Genomic DNA, 14,422 nt, shown 5'->3' with positions numbered 1-14,422 from the left:
CGTAATAGTCTAGTAGGTTCCCGCGGAGTCCCCCTAGAGATGCCTCAGACATCACAGAAGGACATTGAGGAGATGTTTTAGAGTCACCTACCACATGGTAGGTGCCATTTGCTTCATTTATTCATTCAACCATTTAAAAAAAATTTTTTTTAAGATTTTATTTTATTTATACAAGAACCAGGGTACAGGCCAGATTCGTGGGAGGGTGAGAGGATTCCCCATAGACAGAGCAGGGAACAGAAGAGGCAGACTGACTGAAATGCACTGCTGAGGGTAGCAGCAGGTGAGACAGGAGAGGTCTGCCGCACCATGTGGGACCCTCGCCGGTCGGCCAGGATCGAAATGTAGCTGCAGAGGCTGCGAACAGCTTCACAGCGCAGCGCTCCACCAAGGGAGGTCTTTTAATGCTAAGTCTTAAAGATTTTGTATCAGTTAACACTTTCTGCACTACTGAGTGTGTATTTCCCCAATACTCAAGTGAATTCTATAATATATTTTGTTAAATCTTTGATTAGCTGTAAAAATAGTTCTCATTGTCATTTTAATCATAATTTCCTTTGAAATATTAAGCCTTTGTGTTTTCTTTGCTGTGATTTTACTTTCATGTCCTTTTCCATGTTAGGTTTGTGTCGTTTTGAATTGGTTTCCTGAAATAGGCACAATAATTAGCACGTTGGGCCTCCCTGGTGACACAAGGAGTTAAGGACCACACTATGAAGCAGTCCTCAGCCTCTGCAGCTCCAGTTCGATCCCTGCCCGTCCAGGGAACAACCCACATGACCAAGCAGACCTCTCCTGTTTCGTCTGCTGTTCCCCTCGGCAGTGTATTTCTTCAGTGTGCCTGTTCTGTTTCCCGCTCTGTCTCTGGTGAATCCTCTCAGCCCACCCCTGCAACTCTGGCCTGTACATCAGCTCTTATATGCATATATAAATAAATTTTTAAAAAAAGAATTAGCACATTGTCATGCTTCCAAATGTGTTTTGCAATTTATGTTTTGATTTTCCATAGTATTGCTTCCATGCAAGTCAAACTCCTGTAATTATGCTTGATTCTACATATTTAGAGGAATAAATGGGTCTTAGGTCAAGTTCTTCAACAGCAGTCCCTAAGATGAATTTTCGTGTGCAAGTGACTTATTAAGAAAGCTTTTTCAGAAAAAAATCTTTTAAGAGAAAGAGGAAAAGAGCCTGCAACGTCACATAAATCCTCACAGGGCAGCATCAGTCTGAACCCACATTGATAGACATGTGTTCTCCTGGCTTTGTTATTGTAATTTATCTGTTTATAAAACATGCCATTTGTCCTGTAGACTTTTCTAGGATATTAATTGTGGTCATTACCTCCCTGGCATGCTGTTCCACACTTTCCTTTGTACCTTAAGAGTTTCCTTTGTGGGCCTCCCCGGTGGTGTAGCGGTTGAGCGCTGGGCTGCAAAGCTCCCCACAGACTCTGCAGCGCCGGTTCGATTCCCAGCACCCGGCAAGGGTCCACATGGCGCGCAGACCTCTCCTGCTGAGCCCGCTGCTCCCCCCAGCAGTGTACCTCTGTCTTACTGCCTGTTCTGCTACCCGCTATGTCTCTGGTGAATTCTCTCACCCTCCCGCACTTCTGACTGTACCCAGTGCTTGTATAAATCAATAAATAAATTAAAAAAAAAAGTTTCCTTTGTATGCTGTGAATTAGTGGAGACCTGATTGGACTTTGGTGTTGCATAATTGAATTGAGTAAAATGTAATGTTTAATTTTTATCTCTTCTTGTGTTTTTAGTAGTCACTGAGGGTCTAAATCCGTTAATTCATTAGAATTACAAAATGGTTATTCTATTAAAGCTTCTTCATTCATTGCTTTGACCAAAAACTTCCCTTCTTTCACTATTTAGTTATCCCCAAGGCATAGTTCATTTGCAAAATATACCGTAAGTGATTCATTCTTTCCTTTTTTTTAAGATTTATTTATTCATACAGGAACTGGGGTACAGGCCAGATGCGCTGGAGGGTGAGAGGCTTTACCAGAGCCAGATCGGGGAACTGAACAGGCAGACTGACGAAATACACTGCTGAGGGGAGCAGCAGGCACCACTGGAGAGGTCTGCATGCCATGTGGGCTTCTAGCAGGCCAGCTGGGATGGAACCCGTGTTGCAGAGGCTGCGGACAGCTTCACAGTGCTGCACTCAAAAGCCTGTGCCACCACGGAGGCACCATTCTTTCCTTTTATGTACTAGTTTTCAAAGTATGGAGTTGGTTTCTTAACATTCTTCAAAGGTGGCCAACAATTTGCTTTAGTATAATTTGACATCATAGATTTAAATATGTTTGAAGCACCTCAGTCTGTTGCAGTTATTTAATGATTCTCAAATTTTTCAACCTTTATCAAGGTTAAAACTGTTGAGTTCTTTTGATATCAAGATTTATGGTATCATCAAGATTTATGAGTTCTGGGGCCTCCTGTGGTGGCGCAGCGGTTGAACGATGGGCTGCGAAGCTGCCCGCAGCATCTGCAGTGCCGGTTCGATCCCCAGCCACCAGGCCAGGGTCCCACATGGCGCGCAGACCTCTCCTGCTGTGCCCGCTTCTCCCCTCAGCAGTGTATTTCATCAGTCTGCCTGTTCTGTTCCCGGCTCTGGCTCTGGTGAATTCTCTCACCATCCTGCGGTTCTGCCTGGACCCAGGGCTTGTATAAAAAAATAAATTAATTTTAAAAAAGATTTATGAGTTCTTTTGATATCAAAATCTAGTAATCCTTGATAGCATCCTTACTTTATGATAACAATTATATCCCAGACTCATACATTGGAAAAAGACTTTAGACTCAGACACTTTCCTAAAAGACGCTTGTTCCTTTTATGGGGAAGTGACATTTAGATATTGAGAGCATGAGAGTTAAGGGTAGGTTGCTTATAGACTGTTTAAATTTAAGTTTTTCTTTCATGTGGTCAAAAAAAAGCACTGTCTGATATCAATATCAGTATAGTCGTGAGTTGGGGTTGTTATATTTCTCTGTAAGCCAGTAAAGACGAATTTGGGGCCAATAGTCTTCTATACTTCTGCCGAAATGAAAAGATAACAAGTTTAAGGTTCTAAAGAGAAGGGTTCGGCCTCCCCGGTGGCGCAGCAGTTGAGCGCAGGGTTGCGAAGCTGCCCGCAGCCTCTGTGGGGCCAGGTCGATCCCCGGCTGCTCCCCGGCCACCGGAGGAGGGTCCCACATGGCGCGCAGAACTCTCCTGCCGCCCGCTGCTCCCCTCAGCAGTGTACTTCGGTCCTTCTGCCTGCTCTGCTCCCCGCTCTGGCTCTGGTGAATTCTCTCACCCTCCCGTGCTTCTGACTGTACCCAGTGCATGTATAAACAAAAAAAAAAATAAATAAATAAATAAATAAATAAATAAAACATGCCTTAAAAAAAAAAAAAAGAGAAGGGTTCAAGTAACAGGTACTTCTAAATAATATTAAGCAACCCATTTCACTACTCTGAGTCATACATAATTTTTTACTTCAAAATGGAGAAAATATTACCTATCATGACTTTCAAGGGATCAATATTGACAGTACTTGATAACAATAGCTAACATTTGCCAGAACTTTTTTATGTGCCAGGTTTCATGCTAAGTATGTTTCCTACCTGATATCATTAAATGTGCACAAAAGGCTACTATCATTAATTCCCTTCTGTATAAGAGAACTCTGAAGAGCAGTGAGTCTGAGTATCTTGCTGTTTCCTAAAGGGAAATTAGAAAGGTTCTCAGAAACTGGGGTTATGAAGCAGTTTAGCAGGTGGATTTCCCATGCAAAAGCAGTGAGCTAAGTTACATTTGCAGAAACCCTAGAGCTGAAAGATCTGGAAGTTGATTGCACTTTACCAGTATGAGTACTGAAAATTAATTACAAATGCAGTAAATTCATGGGCATCATCAAAAGCTAAGTAAACATATTTGGTTTCCATCTTACAGCCACTTATGGTGACATTTCAGCAACTTGAGTTCCAGATTAGACTTGTTGATCACTAACTTTTTGACTTTGTCCAGGGATGTATTCTCTTCAGACCTCAGCTCTTCACACGGGCTTAAACCACGTGAAGCCAGGTGCTAGTGTACTAGGATAAGAAAAGAACAATGCTTAAGAATGACTTTGCAATCATTCACTATAATGTGCAGAGCTAAAAAAAAAAAAACTCATGGTAAATTTATAGCTACTATTGAGTCAGATTTATGAATCACTCATTCATTCACTCAAAGTATATATTGAACATCAACTGTGTGCCAGGCATTGTAGCAAGTATTGTTCTGCATAGACCAAGATGAAGTCTTCATTTTCCTAATTAACATTCCAGAGAAGGAAGTCAGAAAATAAGCAAATACATAATATATACTATGTCAGATGATGATAAATGCTATAGTTCAAAGAATAAGCAACGGAAGTTAATGGTAAGGAGAAGGATTCAGCCCCAGAGCATTCTTTGCTATTCCTCGAATACACCAGGTCCACCACCAAAGGTACTAAAATATCCTTACCCAAAATATTCTCAGGGCTAATCCCATCCAATCGGCATTTGCTCAATAAGACCCAATACAAGAACATCCCACCTTCCCCAGTCTGCTCTGTTTTCTTTCCCTTAGTGTTAGCATTTTATATAAACTGCTATGTAAATATTGATGCCTGCCTCCTCCAACTAGAATGTATGTTCAAGGAAGGCAAGGATCTTATTTTGTTCAGGGATCTATTTTGAAGCCTGGAGCAGCACCTGATAAGAAGTAATGGTTAATTAATTAATTAATGCACAAGTTGATTAATAAGTGAATAAACTGTTAAGGTGATCTGGAGAATATTTTCTCATAAGGTGATTAAATAGTAAAAGCTTACCATTTACATATCAAAGCTTACAGAAGATTGTTAATTAAATTGTGCTATTTCCAGCTGATAAATTATGATTTGGGTTAAAATAATGGCCTAAAATTATGGCTAAGAAAAAACCTAGGATGCAAGTATATAGATGTATTATTATTACACCCATGATTTAAAAAAAATTCTTTGAAGAAAACTAAAAAGAAATATGCCAAGTGTTACCAGTATACATTACAGTGATTATTGGTGTTTTCCTTCATTATTTTTCCTATTTCACAAATTTATTATGATGTGATTATACAGTGTTTGATATGAAAATAAACTTAATTTTTAGAAAGTTTCTCTAATATTGCTTCTCATTCATGGTATTAGAATGATTTTTGTTTGTAGTTCATATTTATAAATTAGACTTTAATGTCAATAACTTTTGACAAGTAGGAACTCAGAGTTGAACACAACACATTAGGGTTGAATATGTTTCATCGAACAAAGAGGTAGAGAGAAAGGTTGTATAAACTTTCTTTCCTTCTGTAACGGCATCATAGTTACCTTGAGTTTACTCAACTTCAGCCTCATTTCCTTAACTGGAAACTAGGTAATTAAATGAGAAGTTGTACATAAAACATATAATTAAGTGTTGAATAATAAACACAAACTCTTTTTATCTGTGAGGAGCTCTAAAATGGTGACTGGCAATTTCAGTCAGGTATTTCCTAGCATCACATGGAAACATCATTCACAGTATTTGCCAGGGACCTCCCTGTGGCCCAAGGGGTTAAAACACGGCCTATGAGGTTGTACACAGCCACTGAAGCACGAGTTCAATCCCCAGCAGGACAGGGAGCTACACTCATGGTGCAGAGACCTCTCCTGACTCACCTGCTGCTCCCATCAGCAGTGTATGTAAGTCATTCTGTCTGCCCTGTTCCCTACTCTGTCTCTGGTGAAACCTCTCATCCCATACCCCCCAACCTCTGGCCTGTACCCCAGTTATTGTATGCATAAATAAATAAATCTTTAAACAAACAAACAAACAAAGTATTTGCCACTGAAGTCAGTGACTAATGAAGTGAGTGATTAATGTTTTCTACCGGATACAAAATATATGTGTATATTTCTGGTTGCTCAATTTTCCAAAACATTCATATACTGCTTATTACAATCAGTGTTTTTCATGATTTTGCAAAATGATTAACCCTGAAATCTCTTTATTTCTGGTCTGCAATTAAGAAACATTTTAGAGAAAGATAAAATCATCCATAATGATTCTTCCCTATAAAGTACATAATTGTATATCCATGCAAGCTTTATCCCTTTATGTGTTGTTTAGGATTAACAAGTTGGTGTTGGGAACGTAAATATTTCTTTTAAAACTATGTGCCTATGCTAAAGTATGTTTTGAATATGTGGATATGAAAGTGCTATAAATCAAATAAGCAATGTTGTATCAGCACAATATATTAAAATTTTATTGGGTCACATAGATAGCATAAAAGGCACTCTTGGAATTCATATTTGTATGCACAGCATGCTGAGTTTCTATCATAACATTCACCACACACTGCTGTAATTATTCAATTTCGAGGTCTGTCTTCTTCAAATATACACCTAACTCAGCATAGCAAGAAACATTCTCCTTCCTCTCTAATCTGTGATGCTTCCATTGACCCTGGCAGAGAAAAAAACACTCAATAAATGCTCTTTGATGATGTGGATGGAACTTAGATGAAATAAGGCATTTTGGGTGCACAAGATTGTCAAACTTGACAACCAAGAATGAAAAGACAATCAGAATACCGACTATATGAATTCTGAAGACATTAACTAAAAAACCAAGTTGACATGATAATCACTTGTTAAAGGCTACTGTTTATACAACACAACTGGAAGCAATGATTAAACTGAAGTAGCTGAAATCATATTTCTATGCTAAGGACCAACTAGCAATAGACATTATAAAAGAAAAAGAGTTTTCCACATTATTAATTTGTTAACATTTTTATTATGAACTACAGTGAATCCACAATGATACTCATTTGTAGTAAAGTGGTATTATCCAAACCTTCACTTTTCTCAAGCAAAACCTAGATAGACAGTTGTTTTAGGAATTACAATCAGTTTTTACAATCAGTATATATACATTCATGTATGCAAAATATTTGCTACAGAATCATGGCAACCAGAATATATAACTTGGACATCATCTTAAAGAAATTGTATGTTCTGTTAAAAATCCGGATTCAAGTCAAATGTAGTTTCAATCATATTGTTGTATCAATGGTTTTAGTAATAACACGGTTCTATGATTTTGAAAATCAAAGGTGGTAGTCAACATTCCTTGTTTATCATTAATAATAATTTAACGTTTCATTTGATCATAAGAAAATAATTTTTGCTTAAAAAGTCAAGCTATTCATTATCATAGCCATGTGTTTTTATCAGCACTTCAAATACAAACTAAGGATTATCATGTGCATGAAAAAAATCATTTTTTAAGTTACTAAGTATAAAAATGTAAAAGCTAAAAAAACATAAAGTATGTGGATAGGAAATTTAATAAGCACTGAACTTGTATTGGGAAAGGTTTTTTCATTAGGAGTGTTTAGATTACTTAAGCGACTCTCATGTTCTTCTTGGAGGATGTTGGAGACAGCTTCCACTAAGCATTTTGTTTGGAGGCTCTCATTGAGGACTTTCCCAGAAGCACGTGGGGACATTGTAGCATATGGTATAGTAGAAGCAGCACTGCTGTAAGCACCTGAAGATCTGTCACTCACTTTAGAAGGACCACTGAGTGCTGGGTTTACAAAGGCATCTATACAAACATCATTACCAACACATACACGGGTAAGATTTGTAGTAGTCACATTCACTCGAGTCATACAATGGATATTGGCATAACAGCTGCAATGAAATTTTTCAGAAAATTGCTGCAGGTCCTCCAGTGTGGGAGTCCCGTTTACCACATATTTTCCACCTTCCACCATTTGAATAACAAAATTTGTTGGGTTCAGGTGAAGATATTCACTTGAATTCCAGTGTTTCCGTACACACACTCCCTGATCTTGGCAAAGCACTTGGCTACACATTTTGGCTGCTAGGGTGACGTTGATTATGTAAGGATTCAGGGTATTCTTCGTATAATTGGCTAGGTTCGTGCAAGCCATCTGTAAAATTATAAGAAGGTCAGAATAAGAAGGGGCAAGTAAATTTGTATGTCATTTAAGCCCTAGCAATAAGCATTTTCTAAGGAAGCATGAAAATAAAAATCCAGGGAGACATAGGACATATTTTATACTATTCTGCACAAGCAAAGACTATTTCAAATACACGTAGTAACATTTGCAAGTTTCACATGCTATTTCATGCCACCGATTAATTCACTGAGAACAAACTACCTTTTGTCTTCCACAATAATTCACAAACTAATGGGGGTGAATGAGGCACAGAACATACAGCAGTTAGAGCATTATCTCTGGAGTACACTACTCTGATGGAGTCTCAGTTACACTAATATTAGCTGCATCAATTGAGGAAACTTCCAAACTTTCTTAGTCTTAGTTTCCTATCCAAGTAATCATGGAGACATGAATTAATCATGCTATCCATTTGCTTTCTCATCTGTTGGATGATTACAGCATGGACTACACAGGGTTGTGGTATAAAGATACATGGTATTTAAAAGTACTTGGCATAGCACCAGTGTATCATTACTCCTCAAGAAATTATAAATATAAGTATCTCATTTTCCACACACATTTAAATAACATTGGAAATATGGCTCTAAATACAAGTTCAAAATAATGGAGGTTCAATTGAATGCACTTTGTAGTAAATGTGACCTGGTTCATATTATGGGTTAATTAAGCAGTTCTTTTACAAACGCATTTATTTGTGGAATCTGAGTATTGAAAATGACCCATCTTGAAACTAGTGTGTCCTAAAACTGGGACACTGTCCTTTTCCATACCCAGAAGATAGTCACTTTCTTTCATGATGACAGTGCTGAGGACGTGGTTCTAGTCTTCAGCAGAGCAAAGAGCTGTGGTAGGTCAACAGGCAAGTGGAGGAATCTTGGCAGCTTCCACTTGAATCTATTTCCTGCTACCTTCCCTTCCACAGAATAATGGCCTTCCAAGGCTGCCCAAACCCTATTCTTTGGAACCTGTGACACTGCTTTCTTACATGGCAGAAGGACTTTGCAGATATGATGAAGGGTGTGAACACTGAGATGGGGAGACATGGAGCTGAATTTTCAGGATTCTCTCAGTCTAGTTCTCATAAACACAGAACTGATTCCAGTTGGCTTTGGTAAAATGAGATACAAAGAGGAGGACAAATCCAAGGTAAGAGAAAATCAATCCAGTATTGCTGCTTTATAAGATAGAAAGCTCATGAGCTGGGACCAGTAGAAACTGGTTCCGTCTCATCACTGGAACTAATAAAACAGAATGGAAGGAAATGGTTTGCTTTCATTTGAAAATAATTTTTAAGTCAGTTCAGTCATTGCAAGTAAACCTGCAATTAAAGGCTCTCAAGTTGCCATTGAATCAGAGGAATCATGAAAAATAATCCATTGCTCTACTGAATGAATGACACAGAAAGAAGGGGGAAATAATGATATAACTGATATTCAATGACCCTAAATTGGGAAAGGCAAAAATACATAGAACACTGTACATGGGGCTATTGCAAGGCAGTGTCATGAGGTAGAAAATAGCCACATTGAAGTTAAAGGACCCTTCTGTGTGAATAACGGCAAAGATGATCTGAGAGTCAGAGCAGAAGATGTGAACATTAAAGAACAACAACAAAAAAAACAAAAAAAGTGTGACAATTAAATAGTACATCAATTCATCTTCCTAATTAGTGAATAACTGAGTCATTCCTCAATTGAGTAAGAGGAGACTCCAGAGTTCCTTTTACTAAAAAAGGATACAATAAGGAAAATCTTTAAGTGGTCCCATCATAAAATTGTTCATTCTCCAAATAGAGTTTACAGATTTTGGAAACAAATAATGAAAATCAGGACTGTAAGTAGGAGAATTATAACTGTTAAATAATTTTTTAAATCTGAAAGCTTATGGTAAATTATTAGCTTGTTTTATTAGAGACTGATTGATTGATTTTCTGTGAATGTAATTTTGCATTATTTCTTTATTTGGTGATCAAATCAGAGTGGATAGAACTAGACCTATTAGGCAGAAAAGTCGAGACTATTTTAAAAATTTATCAAAGGTGACAAATGTATTTTATTCATGAAGTAAAATGATGTTTTTTTCTGTCTTAAGTACAAATGATCAAAAGATCTCCTCTGCTCCTAGAATACAAAGTCTCTGTTCTGTGTTCCTAGGGTAAGCCCCTAAGAGTCCATCACAATTTTTCCAAGGCATGGGCATCACTAGCATCTCCACATTCACCATGAAGGACAAAATCAGCTCCGATTCCTCAGTGTTCGTGTGACAGCTTTACTCTTGCTTTGAGTCAAAACGTTTGAAGAGGTAGGGTATAAAGACCTGATACACAAAACTAAAATAGGATAAAAATAAAGGGAGAGATACAGTGGTTAGATCATAACAGTGAAAGCTTTTTTGATCTCAAGAAAATGCATTTGGAGAAAATGAAAAAAAAAATGAGACCAAACGGAGAAAAATCAGGTTTATATTCCTAATGAACAGGTTTTCTAAAAATACACACTACTAAATATTACCTGTGGAAAATAAGGAAGGGTTTCCTTCCTCTCCATTAGGAAACCTTTAAACGATTTAGTCATTCTTTCAAAACTAACCTGATTGTTTCTAATTTCTACTCCAGCCCCAACCCCTGCCCTACTCCCCACTCCTTTGCTTCCCTGTGCATCCCCTGCTGTGCTGCTGCTCCTGAAGCTCATGCCATCTCAGAAGCTTCTAATTCAAGTCTGAAGTCTTGGAGGCATCTACCTTACTGCTTCTCTTATCCACTCTGCTCATCAATATCTCAGTCAATCCACTGTTAGTTCAAATGTTGGATTACAGTCACTGCCAAACACTTGCTCACACCTATGGTCCAAGCCTGCATTAGTTTCCTCTCCCTGCTGCACCTTACCCTTCTCCCATTCTGCCTTCTATTCTCAAGTGAGCTAAGTACTTCTTCTGACTTGTTCATCGGAGATTGCCACTCTTCTGCTCAAACATGTTAGTAGCTTCCCACTCAGAGTAAAAGCCCACACATGACTGCCTGCTATCTCAGAACCACATCTGTTATCTTTCTCTTCTTTACTCAAGGCACTCCAGACCCACCGGCCTTCTCATTCTTTCTGCACATTGCAGCCTGCAGGCCATTGCACTTACCTCCAGAAACTTGGTCCCTAATTCAACAGGTCTTTGCTGCACAACCTCACCAGAGCATCTTGTGACTGCCTCACCTAAAATATCACCATTCCTTCACGCTCCATCCTGCCCACCCTGCTTCCTGGCTCTTTGATACCTTTATTCTCCTGACCTGCTCTATCTGTACTTGTGTTCCCAGCTCTGAGAATGCAGGGAGAGGACCTGTGATCTGTTCATTATTACATTTCCATCCTCTAAAAATTACTTGATATTTAACCACAGCAGGCATTCAATACTCAAGGGTTGGCAAACGTTTTGGGTATAAGCCAGGCAGCAAATACTTTAAGGTTTTAATGATACCCTCTCTGCCTTTATGATATATTGGTGTCTCAGAAGTGCAGAGCAGCCCTGGGCTCCTCAACACATGAGCAGGACTTTGAGCTAATGAAGCTTTACGGATGTACAGGAACCTATTAGCTACCATTTAAATCTGTATCAATGAGTCTTGACCTAGGAGCTGGACAGAGCAAACAACTGGCCAGACTTGGTCCACAGTCATCAATTGCTGACCCTGCAACTGAGTGTCATTCAGTGTATAATTGCATAAGTAATTGCTAAATAAACAGCAGTTAAATGAAGGAAAGACCAAAGGAATGCAGGTTGACTCATTGCAACTCATTTAAGAGAAGACACAGCCTCTTTTAAGAAGAGACACAAAGGTGTGGTAGGAAAAAAAAAAAAACCACCATGAAATAAAACCACATTCTAGTCCTCGTTTGTCAACTTACAAGCAGTCTAGTCAAGAGAATTTTTTTAAAAGATCTTAATTATTTATACAAGAACTGGGGTACAGGCCAGAGGTGTGGAGAGTGAGAGGATTCACCAGAGTCAGAGTGGGGAAGAGAACAGGCAGATCTGTTGAAATACACTGCTGAGGGGAGCGGCCGGCAAGCCAGGAGAGGTTTGACCCACCATTTGGGTTGCTCTGCCTCCATGGGGATGGAACCCGCGCTGCAGAGGCTGTGCACAGCTTCACAGTGCTGCGCTAAACCGCCTGAAACACCAGGGATGCCCATCAAACCATATTCTAGTCTTTGTTCGGCCACTTAACTAGCCATCTAGTCTAGCGACTCAATAAACCTCACTGAATTGTTTCCTCATGGAAACAGCTATAAAGATTCTGCATCACAATAAAATAAAAAATGAAAAGATATTTTGTGCCTCATATAGTATTTTTGTATTTTTTATTATCAAACCAATCCCCCAAATCATTAAACATAGAAATGTTTTGATCCTTTGCCTAGCAACACAACTTACCTCATTTCGGGTTAAATTGGAGCTGCCCCGTATTACCATTCCAGAGGCGCCTAGAGCAACGCTTTCCCCAATTGTATGCACAAGGTCATCCTGGTGGGTGCAATAGAGAGAGTTAACAGATGGGAATAACTTGAAAGTGTTATACATATCAGACAGTAACACCAGAGCTAAGCTACAGGGTCCACAATAACATTTTTTAATACTTCCCCAGGTTAATTTTCATGTTTTACATAACCACTGCCCTCCTCTAGCAAACATACAGAGTTCCTGTTATGATTTGAGTGACTTCTATTGACAAGAGAGCAGGCCCAGGAAAATAAAAAGGAAGGGACTGAGTTGAAACGTCGCCTGTACTACCTTATTCTCCATGATTGCAATGACGTTAGAGATGAAACGTTCTTATTCTGCATTTGTGCCATGATGCGTCCTACCTGTGTGCATGATCCTAAAGGCTATGAAAAGCTAAATTTCCCTTCCTTCAAAAATGACATTAAATTCGATTGAACACTACAGGGGACACTAAATCATAATCCTCATACTTTGATTTTCTTACCTCACAAAGGAAAGTCGTAAAGTTATCAGTAAAAACTAGACGCTGATATACAAAACTGGAAGCGGGTCCGTATTGTTTCGCACTTTAGAAACTCGAAGGGCTTCCAGCACACGATTCCGGGCAAAGAGCGCAGTATTGGAACCTTTTATTCTGGTATTCAAATAAACGGATGGGAAAAGGGCAGTGCTTTCTTTCCATAACCAGTCGAGCAAATTATTTCTTTCTTTTTCTTTATCAAAGCAACTTCCATTGTAAGCTCGGTCTTTGTTATAATGAGGATTGTAACAATCAGGAAAAAGATAATAACCCCATAAGTATTTCGGCCGTAGTAATTTCCCCAATTTTAAAGTCTCTAGCATGAAATCCCTTCCAGCTTTTTCAAACTCCGCTTTGGCAACTAGTACTGCACCTGTAGAATTGAGTGTCTTAATCCTTTGGAGAACTAAATCAATAGATTGGTTTTTGTAAATAACTTTAGCACCCCAATTTCTGTCCCAAAGGGGCCTCCATTCTTCCCAGTCAATTACAGCCAAGCCCACGTCGTTCGGTCCAAAGGAACCGCAAATGTCTTTCCTAGCTTGTTCCAAATGATTTTGCAGATTTGCCAACTGAGGGATTCCTCCACTCTTATTTTGACCATTATGTACATAAGGATAGCAGCCCAGCCTTTCCTTATAAAATATTACAACACCTTGTCCTGGGTCAGGTAGCCCGGGGCTTCCTGATAAGGAGAAGAGGCTCAAATCTATCGATATATTGAAGTTACGACAATTGTGAATTGGGGCATTCCAAGCCCAGAGGAAAGAAGCGTTTGGAAAAATAGGAGAGGCTGTATAATTCTGCGTCAAACAGAAGACTGGAAGCAGAAGAATTGTTGCATGGAATCCAAGAAAGCTTCTGAAGAAGATATGCTTGAATATTAGCACTCCCATGGTAAAGAAAATAACTGTGAAAAATCACTTCTTTCTTCCTGGACACTTTGGTTTATTTAGTATTTGCTGTAAAATAGAAGCACAGAGGAGGGATATTATAATGTTATATTTAAGTATTATTCTTCATTCATGTTTCAGGGATGTGTTGTAAGTTCCTTATCTGTGATTGGGAAATAAAGGAATATATTGTTAATTACATTTTTGTCTCAGAGATTGGAAGGTTATCAAGTACTCAAACTTAAGCGCAGAGAGTTTCATTCATTTGAGAAAATGGAGGACTTCTGCATTTGAAATCAACAAAAATTTTTTCTCTTATGTAAGATACAAATTCTGTGATAGCAAAAGTTTGTCTCATCTTCTCAAAACATTCCTGAGCCTGCAGAGGAGGGATGAAGCCAATTATACTTTCTTCCCTTCCCATTTTCTATGTCCTAAGGAAGTAAAGTTGTAGAACTTAAATCACAAAAATCTTTAG

At 38.7% G+C, this 14,422-nt stretch overlaps 1 pseudogene; it reads right to left on the bottom strand.

Annotated features, from left to right (window-relative positions):
• Nucleotides 1–10,092: 10,092 nt before the first annotated feature.
• On the bottom strand, nt 10,093–14,045 carry LOC119250529 (hyaluronidase PH-20-like; annotated as a pseudogene).
• Nucleotides 14,046–14,422: the final 377 nt, after the last annotated feature.

The sequence above is a fragment of the Talpa occidentalis genome, unplaced genomic scaffold, assembly GCF_014898055.3.
Source record: "Talpa occidentalis isolate TD23 unplaced genomic scaffold, MPIMG_talOcc4v2.1, whole genome shotgun sequence".
Taxonomy (NCBI): Eukaryota; Metazoa; Chordata; class Mammalia; order Eulipotyphla; family Talpidae; genus Talpa; species Talpa occidentalis.
Note: the sequence above shows the minus strand (reverse complement) of the source record. Positions and strands in the feature narration are given on the sequence as shown.